Source organism: Podarcis liolepis (assembly GCF_965112155.1).
Source record: "Podarcis liolepis genome assembly, chromosome: 1".
NCBI lineage: Eukaryota > Metazoa > Chordata > Lepidosauria > Squamata > Lacertidae > Podarcis > Podarcis liolepis.
In genome coordinates, this window is record NC_139554.1 from 84,064,562 (window position 1) to 84,079,398 (window position 14,837).

Here is a 14,837-nt window from a genome sequence, read left to right on the forward strand (position 1 = left end):
TCTTAAAGATGAGGACATACTTATAGTTGGATGAAGCGGTTCCTTTGTGCAACATGCATTAGCAAGTAAAGTGCTCTGGGATGAAAGGATGCAGTGGAGATTAAAGCATATTGTCAGGTTACTGCATGATGCCAGGGTTCTAAATCTACACTTTCTTCTGTAAACAATGAGAGATGACAGGCTTTGGTACGGAAATTGCTGTGTGAGTTTGCCATATGAGATTCTTAGGCTAAGTGTTGTGCATAATACCAGAGTATGGCTATTGTTCTCTTTGTATGCACTACTGTAATATTTCGCAGGTGAGAATAATTTCTCTGGTTTTAAGACTGAGCTGTTTCTGCATGCTTAGATCCATTACTACCGTGAAAAAGTTTCATATTGTACCGGTATTAGAGAAATGTGTGAGATCCTTCTGAAAGCCATTCATTTATGCATATGAAGAACCAAGCGGATTAAAATGGTTCAAATTAGTCCCTGACCTTATCTATATTTCAGCTAGCAGCTTATGCAACTTTCCATTAACTACCATAAACTACCCTTTAATTTACAGTGTGCGTTTCACATTTTCAACACAGAGTATGCAATAGCAATTTTTTTTTAAAGCATTCATATTAAAAATCATGTTCAAATTCAAAAAAACAAGTGAGATAATTTGCAGTTTATCTTATAGTTTTGTACTGTTCCATAAATTAAAAACTGGGCATTTTTATCTTCATACATAATGAAAGCAACTAATAAATTACATTATGTTTGTTGTCATAATAATGTTGAATTTTAAATCCCTGTTTTAATTTTATTTTGATCATAAATTAAATCTAATGAGTTGAAGGAGTTGCATTAGAATAATTTTACTCCCTGTGCCAATACTTTTTGTCTATTTTATGGTTTGACCATCCCATTTTTCTTGTGCTAAAGAATGTTTTCCTTTCTTCCTCTGTGGGAATCCCAAGCTATATTAAATGGAAATGCTGCACTGAAGATTCTCAGAGAACTGTCAGGTACAAAGAAACTCACTCCTCTCAGTCCCTGTCAAGCTCTATGAGAAGTATACTAATAATAGGAAAAACATTTTCAAAGAGAATCCTTAATTGAACAGAATTGGTTTGAAAAGCAAAGTGGAGAGAGGAACAGGCCTGTTTGACTTGCATAGCTTTCCGGCAGAGATCTACTTAAGGGCCAAACTAAATGAGACACCATTCATGCAATTAGCAACTGAGTGAAGGACTTAAAAATAAACAACAAGTGACAGGAAACCCCTGGCATATGGGTAGCTTTAGCTGTTTACTCTTCATAGTCCTTATGTTGTAGTCGTTATCACTGGGGGCATGCATTGGGTGCATCAGAATAACAGCTTCCATTATGCAAATGAAAGACCCCACCAATGAAAATAGCAGATACAGGGAGCCAGCGCTAGATCAGGATCTCAGCTGGGGATGGGGCGTAGCAAAGCGAGACCCACTATTCCCCGTGCTAGGTGCTCAATCCCTTTTGCGCCCTCACATCAGCTATTCACTTTAAAACACAATTCACATTATTACTAATTGCATAAGTGATGTCTTCTCTTCTCTAGTTTGGTTCTAATTCTCTCACCAGTATGAGCTATCTAATGATTTCCATCAAAATTGAATGTGCAGTTTTTAAAAAACCACAAACCCTTTGTGGGCCAGTTTGAGATCACCACAAACCATTTTGTATCATGATGGGAATAACCCACAGCAAGCATTGGTCTTGCACTCTACTGTATGCCCTTGTTTTCCTTCTCTAGTACAGAAGTAAGGAGGATTCAGAAAGCTTTTGCTTGCTTTAGATTCACCATAGCTTGTCATTTCATCCAAAGCATAATTGTGTTTAATCTTAACTATCATTTGTTTGTAGTGAGCCTTCATCTTCAAACCATGAATAATGGAGCTGGTTTGTTGCAACAAACCATAATTAAGATCAGGCATAGGCAAACTCAGCCCTCCAGATGTTTTGGGACTACAATTCCCATCATCCCTGACCACTGGTCCTGTTAGCTAGGGATAATGGGAGTTGTAGGCCAAAAACATCTGGAGGGCCGAGTTTGCCTATGCCTGATTAAGATTAACTGCAGATTACAGTTTGGATGCAATGCTGCACTGCGGTTAACCAAAACTGAAAGCCACGGAGGAGATGGAAGGGGGAGAGTGCAAACCTGAGTATTGCTGCAGCTCATTCCAATTGCAATAAACCATGGTTTATCTTGACGTACAAACCACCTTGGTGTGTTTCAGAAAAAGCTTCATGCAGGTTTATTAAAAAGAGTTACAGTACAAGTCCCTAGTAAGACTATAAAACACAAGTCTGTAAAAGGGTTTCTCTAACCCAAGGAAGAAAGAGGTAGGCTCTGAAATCGGATTCTATTCAAGGAGATGGTATGCATATATAGCACAGCTGCAACCTATCCCCTTGGCATGTCTTATGCAATCTTATTACTCAAATAAAGGCACAATCCCCTCCCCACTGAAAAACAACTGAGGAGAAGCTGCTCGTGCCTCTTTTTCCTTGGGCAAGGAGAATAGGATGAGTCCTACCCACGTTGAACCAAAAGTAAGACTAACAAAATTTAGACATTAACTTTGCAGATTTTACCTCTGCTTATATAAAATATAGGGACGCAGGTGGTGCTGTGGGTTAAACCACAGAGCCTAGGACTTCCTGATCAGAAGTTGGTGGTTCGAATCCCCGTGACGGGGTGAGCTCCCGTTGCTCGGTCCCTGCTCCTGCCAACCTAGCTGTTCGAAAGTACATCAAAGTGCAAGTAGATAAATAGGTACCGCTCCGGAGGGAAGGTAAACAACATTTCTGTGCGCTGCTCTGGTTCGCCAGAAGCGGCTTAGTCATGCTGGTCACATGACTATACACCGGCTCCCTCAGCCAATAAAGCGAGACGAGTGTCGCAACCCCAGAGTCGGTCACGACTGGACCTAATGGTCAGGGGTCCCTTTACCTTTTTATATAAAATATAAGTATTTGATAAAATTATTTTAGACAGTTCAGGCTTTTGCAATGGCCAGCCCTACATCAGCAGTCCTACAGCAGGTATTGATTCATCCTCAGGAAGCTTACTCCATACTCTCTGTCATTTGTGTGTTGCTCTATTACAGGCATAAGCAAACTCAGCCCTCCAGATGTTTTGGGACTACAACTCTCATCATCCCTAGCTAACAGAACCAGTGGTCAGGGATGATGGGAGTTGTAGTCCCAAAACATCTGGAGGGCTGAGTTTGCTTATGTCTGCTCTATTACAATACTGACACATTTACTTGCAATCTTGCCTCCCTCTGTGTATCCAGACTGTCACTATTTTGGGTGGAATTCAATTACATACCAACATATTTGGGTTGCATAATTAAAGTTGATTTGGCATCCTTGCACAATAAACCTGTATACACACACACACACACACACACACACACACACACACCTCTTTGCAATAAGGAAAGTGATGGGAAACTGCACTGGAAAATATGGAATAATACATGCTAGGTGCGATGTCATATAACCTCCCTGCAAACAAATCAGAATGAATGCTGGAAAAAAATAACTGTCATAGAAGAGCCCCACAAATGCACAAATCAGGACTGATGCTAAATGAACAGGCAGTCTGGAATTGACAATAGTTTGTCACTACTACTAATCTGTGCCATTGACTAAACCCCTTCAAAAATATTTGAGGAAGGAAGAGTTTAGTCCATCTTGAGGTGCCACAGTGTTCTTGTATTGGCCCTGTTAATTTGGGGATCCAATCAAAGCTAGTGCATACCATGCCAAGTCTTAGCCAAAGTGCCAACAGTACTTGGATCCTGTTAGAATTTGCTTGGCAGCAGCCCAGTGAAACAAAAAAAAAAAAAAAAAAAAAAAAGAAAAGAAAAGAAAAAAGAAAGCACAACCAATGATAACCACAAACTCAAGATTGTGACAGAAATGAAAAGACTTTATCTGGTCATAAGCATTTAATCTCAGTTTGCAGCACGCCAAGGCTGTGGAATTTTGCTATGTATAACTTTTTAAGGGAAGGTATCAGTTCATGATTTGCCATGCAATCCTATATGGTGTTACACTTCATGAAAATGACAACTAAAGAAGATTTGCATAAAATGTGCATATGCTGATTCAGGTGCTCACTTTTGATGGGTTACTCCTGCTGTCCCTTCTTTTCTTTAAACCCCGCTTGGACTGCTCAACCCTTGAAATGGTGGGCTGACCTCTGTAGAATGACTATGGCAAGCATCTCCTTGTTTGAATTAACCTGTATTACTTATAATTAATATTTTATGTTGAAAATAAAATTGTCTAACCTGCTGCCAGCCACTGGTTCTTAATGCCTGGAATTACACAAATGAAAAATGCAGTCTTCTAAAACTACTCATGGTGTTTTCACATTCACATTCTTATTAATTAATATATAAGTATGCAAAAAGTGCTTTATAGGCTTTTTCTTGTGCCGACTTTCAACAACCCTGTAAGGGAAGGGTTTTGCTGTTCGCATGTTCCAAACTGGCAAAACTGAAGGTGCAAAACAGAGCTTCCTCAGGGCAGAAGTCTCCAACCCTCCTTGCAGGACAAAATGTGCAGGTACCTTCTGAATTATGCTATAATTTCTAAACAATTTCTTTAAAAAGAGAGTGGTGTGCTACTTTGTATGTACAATGGTACGTCAGGTTACAGGCGCTTCAGGTTACAGACTCCACTAACCCAGAAATAGTACCTCAGGTTAAGAACATTGCTTCAGGATGAGAACAGAAATCAGGCGGCGCAGTGGCAGCAGGAGGAGGCCCCATTAGCTAAAGTGGTACCTCAGGTACCTCAGTTTCAGGTTAAGAACAGACCTCCAGAACGAATTAAGTTCTTAACCCAAGGTACCACTGTATTTCCTGGAATTGGGAATGCTCCCTGTCATTATTTGGCAGCAACAATCTCTCTCTCTCTCTCTCTCTGTGTGTGTGTGTGTGTGTGTGTGAGAAAGAGAGAGAGAGAGAGAGTCTCCAAAAGACCAGTGGGACATAGCTGACCCATGGTAAGCATATGGTTGTCTCTCTAATTTTGTGTTCTGTCACACTCCCCTTGGCAGCCATTTTGTGTTCTGCTACACACACATACACCCCGCATGGCAGCCATCTTGTGAATAGCGTCCTAGCACTCTCTCAAAATTTGAAATGTGCCCACTAGTCCCTAGTCCAAAAAGGTTGCTGACCTCTAATTTATGGCTTATTGAAATTTATTGGAATTGTTTCAAAGCAATATGTGGCTTACAAGCTATAGCTATCTCCAACTTTAAAAATACAATGTTTTTAAATGGCTGGAAGTGGTTGAGAGAGACATCACTTTCCTTGGTACATAGATTCGCAGAACTGTAGAGTTGGAAGAAGCCACAAGGGTCATCTAGTCCAATCCCCCTGCAATGTTCGTCCAATGTGGGGCTCGAAATGCATTTATTTTGTTCCCTGTAACTTCTGGAATGCTTACGAAAACAACACAAAACCTATTTACCAGAAGCAAAAAGTAGAATTAGCATCTTCACCAGAAGCAATGACCCTTCTTTCAGAATGCCTTCAGCTCTCTGATAAAACTATTCTCTATCTCCAGCCTTTGTTACATTTCATTAACCTCGTAAACAGTTACTGTCCTTGATGATGCTATGGGATTGGCTTAAGATGTAGCTGCATAGCAGCCTTGGTGATTTATGCTGCTGTTATACTGCTGGTCTTGTGGCTGAATTATTCCATTAACTTGAGAAATGGCTTTCGTGGCTCAAAAAAGTTCACAGGGTGTCATGTAAAGGGACATTATTGTTGCCTTTTCCACTGTTGCACTTCAGCTTTTGAATGCTACACCAGTGCTGCACAGGATCTGGGAAGGAAGTGCTGGTTCTAGGTCTCTCCCACTGGAAGCTATGTACTGCTGCCTTGGCCCCACATGATGTTCTAGCACTGGTTCATTAAATATATTCATTTTTGAAGGGAGGAAGAGAAAACAACAGATATATTTAAATCAAGGGAGGCTGATCGTACTGTGCATGTAGTATGCCTTTTTTTAAAGATTCAAAATTAATACATACCAGTCTTTCTAGGGACTTAAGCGTTTTTGGCTGTTTGTTTTGTTTTGCTCAATCTTCATTAAGGGCTGACAATTGTAAAACTGCAATGTGCAGCTTAGCAGAATAATGTTTTTTTATTGTTATTGAAAGCGGAATAAATTTGAACACGGATTTTAGATGAGCCAGCACAAATTGTAGAGTGCTTAATGGTATCTGTCTGCATTCAGAAAAGCATTGAGCTAGGAGAGAGGCTTCATGTGCCAACATGGAAAAGCGTTCATGCTAATGTGATTGTGCTGAGGGTTGTCAGGAGGTGTGGAGGGAGTTTAATGTCCAAGAGTGGCTGACAACTGTTTAAAATATCAGCTGTGAGCTCTTATGCTCCAGGGATGTTGAGCCCAAAGCAGTTCACAAGTTTTACTGAATATCTGTCAAAACAGAAATAGGACACAAAAATGTTTGTACTTGCCTGGTGTTTTCCTGGCATTAATGTGATTATATAAAAGCAAAGTAATAATGCTGCTCAACTGATACAAATGCACAAGTTTCATTGGAAATCAGTAGGGTTAGCTTGTTGGTAACTGTGTGCAGGATTGTGGCCGAGAAGAGAAAGCAGCCTTCCACATTCTTATGCATAGGATGCAGCGCTTCCCAGTCAGCCTGTGATGGAAAATGATGTGCATTCCCACTTCTTCAAGCAGAGTGGATGAAAACCTTGGCTTTTGTTCTCATTAACTGCTCTGAAATAGCTGACATAGCTACCGCTTAAATTTTGTATGAAAATTTGTTCAGTGCAGTTCAGAAAATGATGCCTGCGGTACTTGACATGGAATTAACCCATGAACATGTTGCCATGAATGGAACAATGTGTGAAGGCTGCTGCTATTTGCATGTACATAAGAGGGATTATTAGGGACGCAGGTGGCGCTGTGGGTAAAAGCCTCAGCGCCTAGGGCTTGCCGATCGAAAGGTCGGCGGTTCGAATCCCTGTGGCGGGGTGCGCTCCCGTCATTCGGTCCCAGCGCCTGCCAACCTAGCAGTTCGAAAGCACCCCCGGGTGCAAGTAGATAAATAGGGACCGCTTACAAGCGGGAAGGTAAACGGCGTTTCCGTGTGCGGCTCTGGTTCGCCAGAGCAGCGATGTCACGCTGGCCACGTGACCCGGAAGTGTCTTCGGACAGCGCTGGCCCCCGGCCTCTAGAGTGAGATGGGCGCACGACCCCAGAGTCTGGCAAGACTGGCCCGTACGGGCAGGGGTACCTTTACCTTTACCTTTAAGAGGGATTATATTTGCCACTTCTTCAATGTGGAGCTTTGTGCTTTCTACCCATTCAGCAGGCAGATGGAAGTTATTTGGTTTAGGCTCTGTCCCCAAGCAGCCATAACTGGTATAATCCGTTGGAGTGATTTACCTCACCTGGCAGGAAATGAGGTCTCTTCTACAGAAAAGGCAATTAATTTCCTGGAAATATGTTTCTTCCACATTTTGTGAAATAGGCATGTTTTCCTCCACCTCACTTAGCTCTAGGAATCTCAGCTAGGGAGATTTGCACATGTAGGGCCCCTATTCAGACTGGGGGCATGCTATTCAGGATGGGCAAAGTGAGTCACTTCTGTCCACATTTTGGAGTCCCCTGTGCCTGCCTCGCCAATCTAATTGTGTTGGCATGGTGTGCATTTCCCCAGTTTACAGTATGGTATTGTGCAGACATTTTGCATGCTGTAAATACAGCACAGATAACAAAAAAGGTGTTACATTGGCATCTGGGTCCCCCTTCCCCCGACAGCTGAGAGTGGTGGTGAAAAGCTGGCTTTCTTTAAGAAAATTTGCTACAAACATAGCCTTGAACTTTTCACATACAGCAGTAGTAAAGCGAATACTAGGGTAACAGTAACCACTGGCTGCAAGAACCCTTGGCAGGAGCTACAAACACAACACAGAAGAGGAACTGCAGAATTTCCCTCTTCCGTGAATTTGTTGTTGTTTAGTCATTTAGTCGTGTCCGACTCTTTGCGACCCCATGGACCAGAGCACACCAGGCACTCCTGTCTTCCACTGCCTCCTGCAGTTTGCTCAGACTCATGTTTGTGGCTTCGAGAACACTGTCCAACCATCTCGTCCTCTGTTGTCCCCTTCTCCTTGTGCCCTCCATCTTTCCCAACATCAGGGTCTTTTCCAGGGAGTCTTCTCTTCTCATGAGGTGGCCAAAGTATTAGAGCCTCAGCTTCATGATCTGCCCTTCCAGTGACCACTCAGGGCTGATTTCCTTAAGAATGGATGCGTTTGATCTTCTTGCAGTCCATGGGACTCTCAAGAGTCTCCTCCAGCACCATAATTCAAAAGCATCAATTCTTCAGCGATCAGCCTTCTTTATGGTCCAGCTCTCACTTCCATACATCACTACTGGGAAGACCATGGGTTTAACTATACGGACCTTTGTTGGCAAGGTGATGTCTCTGCTTTTTAAGATGCTGTCTAGGTTTGCCATCGCCTTTCTCCCAAGGAGCAGGCGTCTTTTAATTTCGTGGCTGCTGTCACCATCTGCAGTGATCATGGAGCCCAAGAAAGTAAAATCTCTCACTGCCTCCATTTCTTCCCCTTCTATTTGCCAGGAGGTGATGGGCCCTGTGGCCATGATCTTCATTTTTTTGATGTTGAGCTTCAGACCTTATTTTGCGCTCTCCTCTTTCACCCTCATTAAAAGGTTCTTTAATTCCTCTTCACTTTCTGCCATCAAGGTTGTATCATCTGCATATCTGAGGTTGTTGATATTTCTTCCGGCGATCTTAATTCCGGCTTGGGATTCATCTAGCCCAGCCTTTCGCATGATGAATTCTGCATATAAGTTAAATAAGCAGGGAGACAATATGCAGCCTTGCCATACTCCTTTCCCAATTTTGAACCAATCAGTTGTTCCATATCCAGTTCTAACTGTAGCTTCCTGTCCCACATAGAGATTTCTCAGGAGACAGATGAGGTGATCAGGCACTCCCATTTCTTTAAGAACTTGCCATAGTTTGCTGTGGTCGACACAGTCAAAGGCTTTTGCATAGTCAATGAAGCAGAAGTAGATGTCTTTCTGGAACTCTCTAGCTTTCTCCATAATCCAGCGCATGTTTGCAATTTGGTCTCTGGTTCCTCTGCCCCTTCGAAATCCAGCTTGCACTTCTGGGAGTTCTCGGTCCACATACTGCTTAAGCCTGCCTTGTAGAATTTTAAGCATAACTGTGAATTAGAATCTATTTAATAGATACAGTAGTCTGAAGGGAGGGAATAGGCAACTTCTTTGCTGAATAGAAGAAATTAAAATGTTGGACTAACACTCCTGAGACTCCACTGCCCTTCTTCCCAACTTTGGCTTCTATATTTCTGGTTCTTTCTTTTCAAAAGTTGAACCCAGGGGTGAGGAACCTGTAGCCCTCCAGATGTGTTGGACTCCAGCTTCCATCAGCCTCATATTAGCATAGTTATGGATGATGGAAGCATTATGTTAGCAATACCCACTCTTTAATGTGTTGCCATTCAGTTTTATTTATCTCAGGCTTTATCTCCAAAACAGCAGATCATCCTTATTATGATGTTTCTGGCAACCTATTCTTCCTGTTGTTGCTACGCTTCTTAACTCAAATTTGGTGAAGTGGGTGGAGAGTTGGAATTTGAGTGTAAGGAGATCAAAGTGCAAATTACCACTGAGTCACTAAGCTTGCCTTGGGCAAGTTGCTGTGTTGCAGTCTAACTCACCTCAATGGATTATTTTCAGGATAGACATGGCAGTTGTACAAGACTTCACATGCTGAAAGATGCTGTATAAACTAACAGTGTCTTTGTTGCTGCTCATACTCCACAGATACATGCTGGGGCTGCAGGAGAAAACTTGATCCTCTTAGAGCTGTTCTGAACTAACAGCTGCTTGCAGACAATTTTAGATATATGTGCACACACTTGCTATCTATATCTTTCAAATGACCTGCACTGGCATGCACATACTTCCCCCACCCTCTCTATCGTGCCAGCCTGGAGAGACAGAGAAAAGAGAAAGAGAGGGAGAGAGACTTGACAGTTGTCATTCATTGTTGCTGCCTTTACCCAAGTATACGGAGCTGAGAATTGTTTGCAAGAGGCATACCACAAATTTCTTTAACTAATTCTGGGCTGAAAGAGAGCTTGAGGTAAGCAGCCTTTCTGTGTAGTTCATTTTGTGTGCTTGTGCGACTGTAGTCCACCAACAGCAGCTGATTGGAGTGATGTAACACTTATCTTCTTCAGTAAATGTTATCGGCCTTGCATGTACCTTGGAATTACCGTACTTCACTTTAGGCAGCGGTATTTGATGCGTTCGGCATGGTGTCCAACACTTAAAATCCTGACACGCTTGAAAGGAACAGGAGCATGATAGACTAGGTGATCTTGGCTAGAGTTTTCCTCTTTAAATGCATTGGAAAGTGTGGATATCATTGTTCATTTTTGACAACAAAGCTGCCTTTGAAGGCAAATGGCTGGCATGATTCACCTCTGGTTTGGTAATGAAAATATGGTTCTGAATAAAGAGAAGTTGCAGACAGGCTGCCTTCAAAGGAGACTGGTAGTAAAAAGTAGAGCATTGTATAGTTGGAATCCGTAGGGTGGGAGTACCGATGCCGGTCTGCCTCACTGTGTGCCCAGTGTGTAATGGGAGTGAAACAGCTGCCTTGCACAGATCCTGCATGTTGGTGATGTAGCATAGATGCATTCCACTGAAAGTATGGGTTGGGGCCTGCCAAGAACATGTGCACCACCCAAAAGTACTGAGAAAGATGTCCAAAAGAGAATAGGTGGAGGCTGCTTTTCTCCAAAAGATCATTTGATTTGAATTTTCTTAAGGGGAACAATGGATTGTGAGAACCCAGCAGACTGAATTACATATTGGAAATTCATAAATTTAGATGGGAAAATCATTTGCATGCTGTTTCTTTAAACTTAAAGAGCTATGAAACCCTGGTCTGACCTGACAGGGAATAAAGAAATTTGCTGGGTTCCAGGACAGAATGCAATACTCTTCTGAAGATTGTATTTTGATTTTGTGTTCTCAAGTCTCAATTCTAGTAAATCTGGATCAGGAACAGTTCCTTCCTTGCTAGTCCTGGGCACTCTTGGATTCTTCCCACCACTGGCCCTGTGGTGCCTAGCTCCCCTGCCTTTGTACCCCTCTACCCCTCCACTGCCACCCCTAAAATAAAATAAAGTGAAGTATCTGGATGTTGGAGACACCATTGATGCAAGGAGGAAAAGGGGGCAGTTTTGAATACAAAGTTATTCACTCGGGATCTAGTGCCTCTTGGCTCTATTTGCTCACCCAGCAAAAGGAGCCAAGAGATACTGGATCCTGAATGGAGATCTGTGTACTTAGTGGAACATTTTTTTTTTAAATACACCATTTAATTAGCACTAGTTAATTAGTTTAATTTAATGGTGCAGGAAGCATTCCCAGTACACATTAATTATACTTCTGTACATTGCCTGTGACAACAGCAAGTCACAAAGTGCTACTATCAATGCCTGCACATGGATGTACATGGGTGGGGTTAGAGGAGAGGCTAGACCAGGCATAAAAACCAAGATAACACTGCTGGGTTAAGTTGCAAGGGGTTATGCCTTAAGTGGGTGTGGCTCAGTTCTTCAACTGACTTTTTGGATTCTTGAGAAACTTTCCTTTCTACTGGATAGGTTTCTCAAAGAAGCGAAAGTAAGAGAGGGACTAATGTTCATCCCATTTTTACTTCTGGTAAACAGGTTTTACAGCATTTTATATTCTTTCAAAAACCTGATTGACCATAGGTAACAATGGGACAAAGTAAATAATGCCTCTCTCAAGGCGTCCAGTTTTCTCTAAAACTACTGCCTCAGACCCTCCAAGTGTCCCTATTTTCCAGGGACATCCCTGTCCTGGTTTCTGATTTGATCCCAGAATGTCCTGATTTTTCTTAGGATATCCCTATTTTCATTGGAGAAATGTTTGAGGGTATGGAGATATCCAACCCCCGAGCCATCTGAAGGCAATCCTGTATAGGAAAGATTTTTTAAAAAATGTTTAATGTTTTATTATGTTTTTATATATGTTGGAAGCTGCCCAGAGTGCTGGGGTAAACCAATAAGATGTGTGGGGTATAAATAGTAAAATTATTATGGAATGGGACGTCCCTATTTTCATCGGAGAAATGTTCAAGGTATGTGTGCCTGGCTCCTGCTTGAGAATTGGAATGTTCATGTATTCATCCTTTCACATGTTCTATACTTCCTGCAAAAAATTAAAATCTTTTAAAACTAATTCAAAACTTTCTCTACATGGGAAAGTGATTTTTCCACCGTCCAATAGTTTCCCATGATATTCACATAAGCGGGGAGCAACCACTTGGAAGGGGCAGACAAAGAAGGGCCTCCCTGGGATGATGAATACAGGGTCTGGGCTGGTTCATGAGAAGAGATGAAGTTTCCAAGGCTTTGGGACCCTGAGCCACATAAGGCTTTATAGGTTAAGCCAGCACCTTTAATTAAGTCCAGAGATAATTGGAAGCCAGTGCAGTTGTGCCAGAAATGGTGTTATATGTTCAGACCTTCTTGCGTTGGTCAACAACCTAGCTGCCGAATTCTACATCAGGTGCATTTACTGATCCATTTTCTTAGGCGAAATTATATAATTCATTTTTGCTTGGGGGCAGCGGGCATGTTCACATGTCTTCCTTTAGCCATTTGTTCATCCCACACTTTTCAACGCATTTCTCATCACTTTCCAAACTGCAAAAAGTCAGGTTATTTTTAAAAAAGTGAATTAGTTGCACCAGGATGACAGAGCCCTTTAATCCACTTTAAATGCATTCCCCCCAAAAAGTGACCATATGGAGGCACCTTTGCTCTACTTCAGGTAGAGGATGCCCATTTGACTCACAAGGTCATTTCTGCTAAACCAAGCCAAGCCCATCTGCCCTACACCTGATGTCACATGTGACAGCAGATGTGGGACTATTAATGATCTAGCTTAGCCAAAAGGGACTTTGTAGGCACTTCAGCTGAATGGCAGTGCCCACAAAGCCCTGTTAACAGTGCTCCACAAGCCCCAACTGTCAACTGATGGTTGGGTATCGCACAGAGCATTGCAAGGGTCTAGTGAAATTCTTTGCGATGTACTCCACCATACCTGTGTGGGCAAAAAACCAAAGAGGTCCCTTTTGGCTAAGCTAGATCATTAGTTATCAGGTCAAAGATGGGTGGGTGGCCCTCCCCACCTGTCAGACTTGGCCCACAAGGGATAGGGGAGATAACTATCTGGCTTGCTGGCCAGATCCAGCTCCCCACCCCTACTTTACTTTTATAAGTAGATCTTGTAGCCCAGCCTTCCATCTTAATATGGAATTACGGTATAATGCTGGCCTGAGGATTGTTATTTGGCTCAACATCCCCGGATAGTACTAAGTGCCTAGCAGCTTGCAGCATATTGAATTCCCTCGCCTGGCTTCTTTCTTTCCTTCCTTCCTGAAGTTGAGGCCCTGAAAATCACTCCTCGTAGGGCGCTGATAAATTGCTATGGAGACAGCAAACTTTTCCTCTTCCTTACTGCACAGGTGGCTGTTTTGTCCTACATTCCATCCTAGCTCACTTCCTGTTGAGGGCTGTTCTAGGGTCCTGTTTCAGTGATCATAGAAGCAGTTCCAGTACACAGAAATATCTGAACACTCGCGTATCCTCTGATGACAGGAATGTTGGAGCTGGGATGGTATTATTAGAATAGTGTTTGGCAAGGAAGTCAGAGCAGGGAGCGTGTTTACTAGAGAGCTTTGTGCCCAGGCCAAAGGCATTAAAATGCTTGAAGATCTGCAAACAGATAAGAGAGAATGGAGAGAAAGTACTTAAGATGGCAGAAAAGGTGGCTATAAAAATAATCTCTATCTGGTGGGAATTTTTGGTCCGTTTCATAAGACAGAAAAATCTCTCTTTCAGGGGACATGGCCTAGAAAAGTCTTTACATCTGAACAGGAAGACACAGCTCAACAGCAGGGAACAGCTGCCTACACATAACTGCTGACCAGACAGAGAGAATCTTGCAAAAATAACTTACCTATCTGCACAATTTTCCATATTTGTACATCTGTCTGTGTGTCCACCTTTTCCTCCTGGACTCACTTTGCTGACGTGAGAAGTGATGGAGAATGTAAAAAAGCGGCTTAGTCATCAACTTGAGACAATAGTTTATAAGCTGGCATGAATGTCTTCGTGGCAACCTCAGCCATCTCCTCCTCCTTTGCACACCTGTTCATATGTTTACAATTCTGCTGCCATCAAGTGACATGGAACTGCTGAGATATTCCAAACTGCTGTGGCTCTCACCTCAGACTGTGTGTTCAAAGGAGTTCTGGTCAAAAGGAAATGCCTGTCATACATAACAAAAGCCAAGGAGCAATTATAATTATAAGTGTAATAGGTTCAGGCTATCACAGCTCCAGTCTCTTATTCCTTTCTCCCAAACATAATCACAGGACAGGTTGAAGCAAATTGTATGTGCCACTGTATAGGGTTAGAGCAGCTTACCTGTATGCTTTATTATGCTGCCTTTGAGGTCTGGCTGAGGGAAATACATACATAGAGTGACTGTCAGACAAATTTTATACCTGCCACTTAAAGTGCTTTTGAGCTTCTTTCCATCTGTTGGTGTGAATGTGTGAAATGCAAAAATGCTGCTTTAAATTGATTGTATGGGGGGGGTTAATTGATTGATGACTAATGAAGGAAGGTGGATTTATTATCTTA

At 42.3% G+C, this 14,837-nt stretch overlaps 1 protein-coding gene across 30 annotated transcripts in view; it reads left to right on the forward strand.

The window, feature by feature from the left end:
- Positions 1-14,837, forward strand: part of SPTB (spectrin beta, erythrocytic) — a 99,235-nt gene that overhangs the window by 19,955 nt on the left and 64,443 nt on the right. For 3 of the 30 annotated variants that reach the window (XM_083463821.1, XM_083463830.1, XM_083463824.1), the window contains exon 1: positions 9,884-10,228. The exons of 24 other annotated variants lie outside the window; for them this stretch is intronic. The gene's annotated coding sequence lies outside the window, so the exon portion shown is untranslated. Of the gene's footprint in view, positions 1-9,883; positions 10,229-14,837 lie in introns of those variants that run through there. 3 more of the 30 variants (XM_083463845.1, XM_083463834.1, XM_083463826.1) reach the window with 1 other exon arrangement.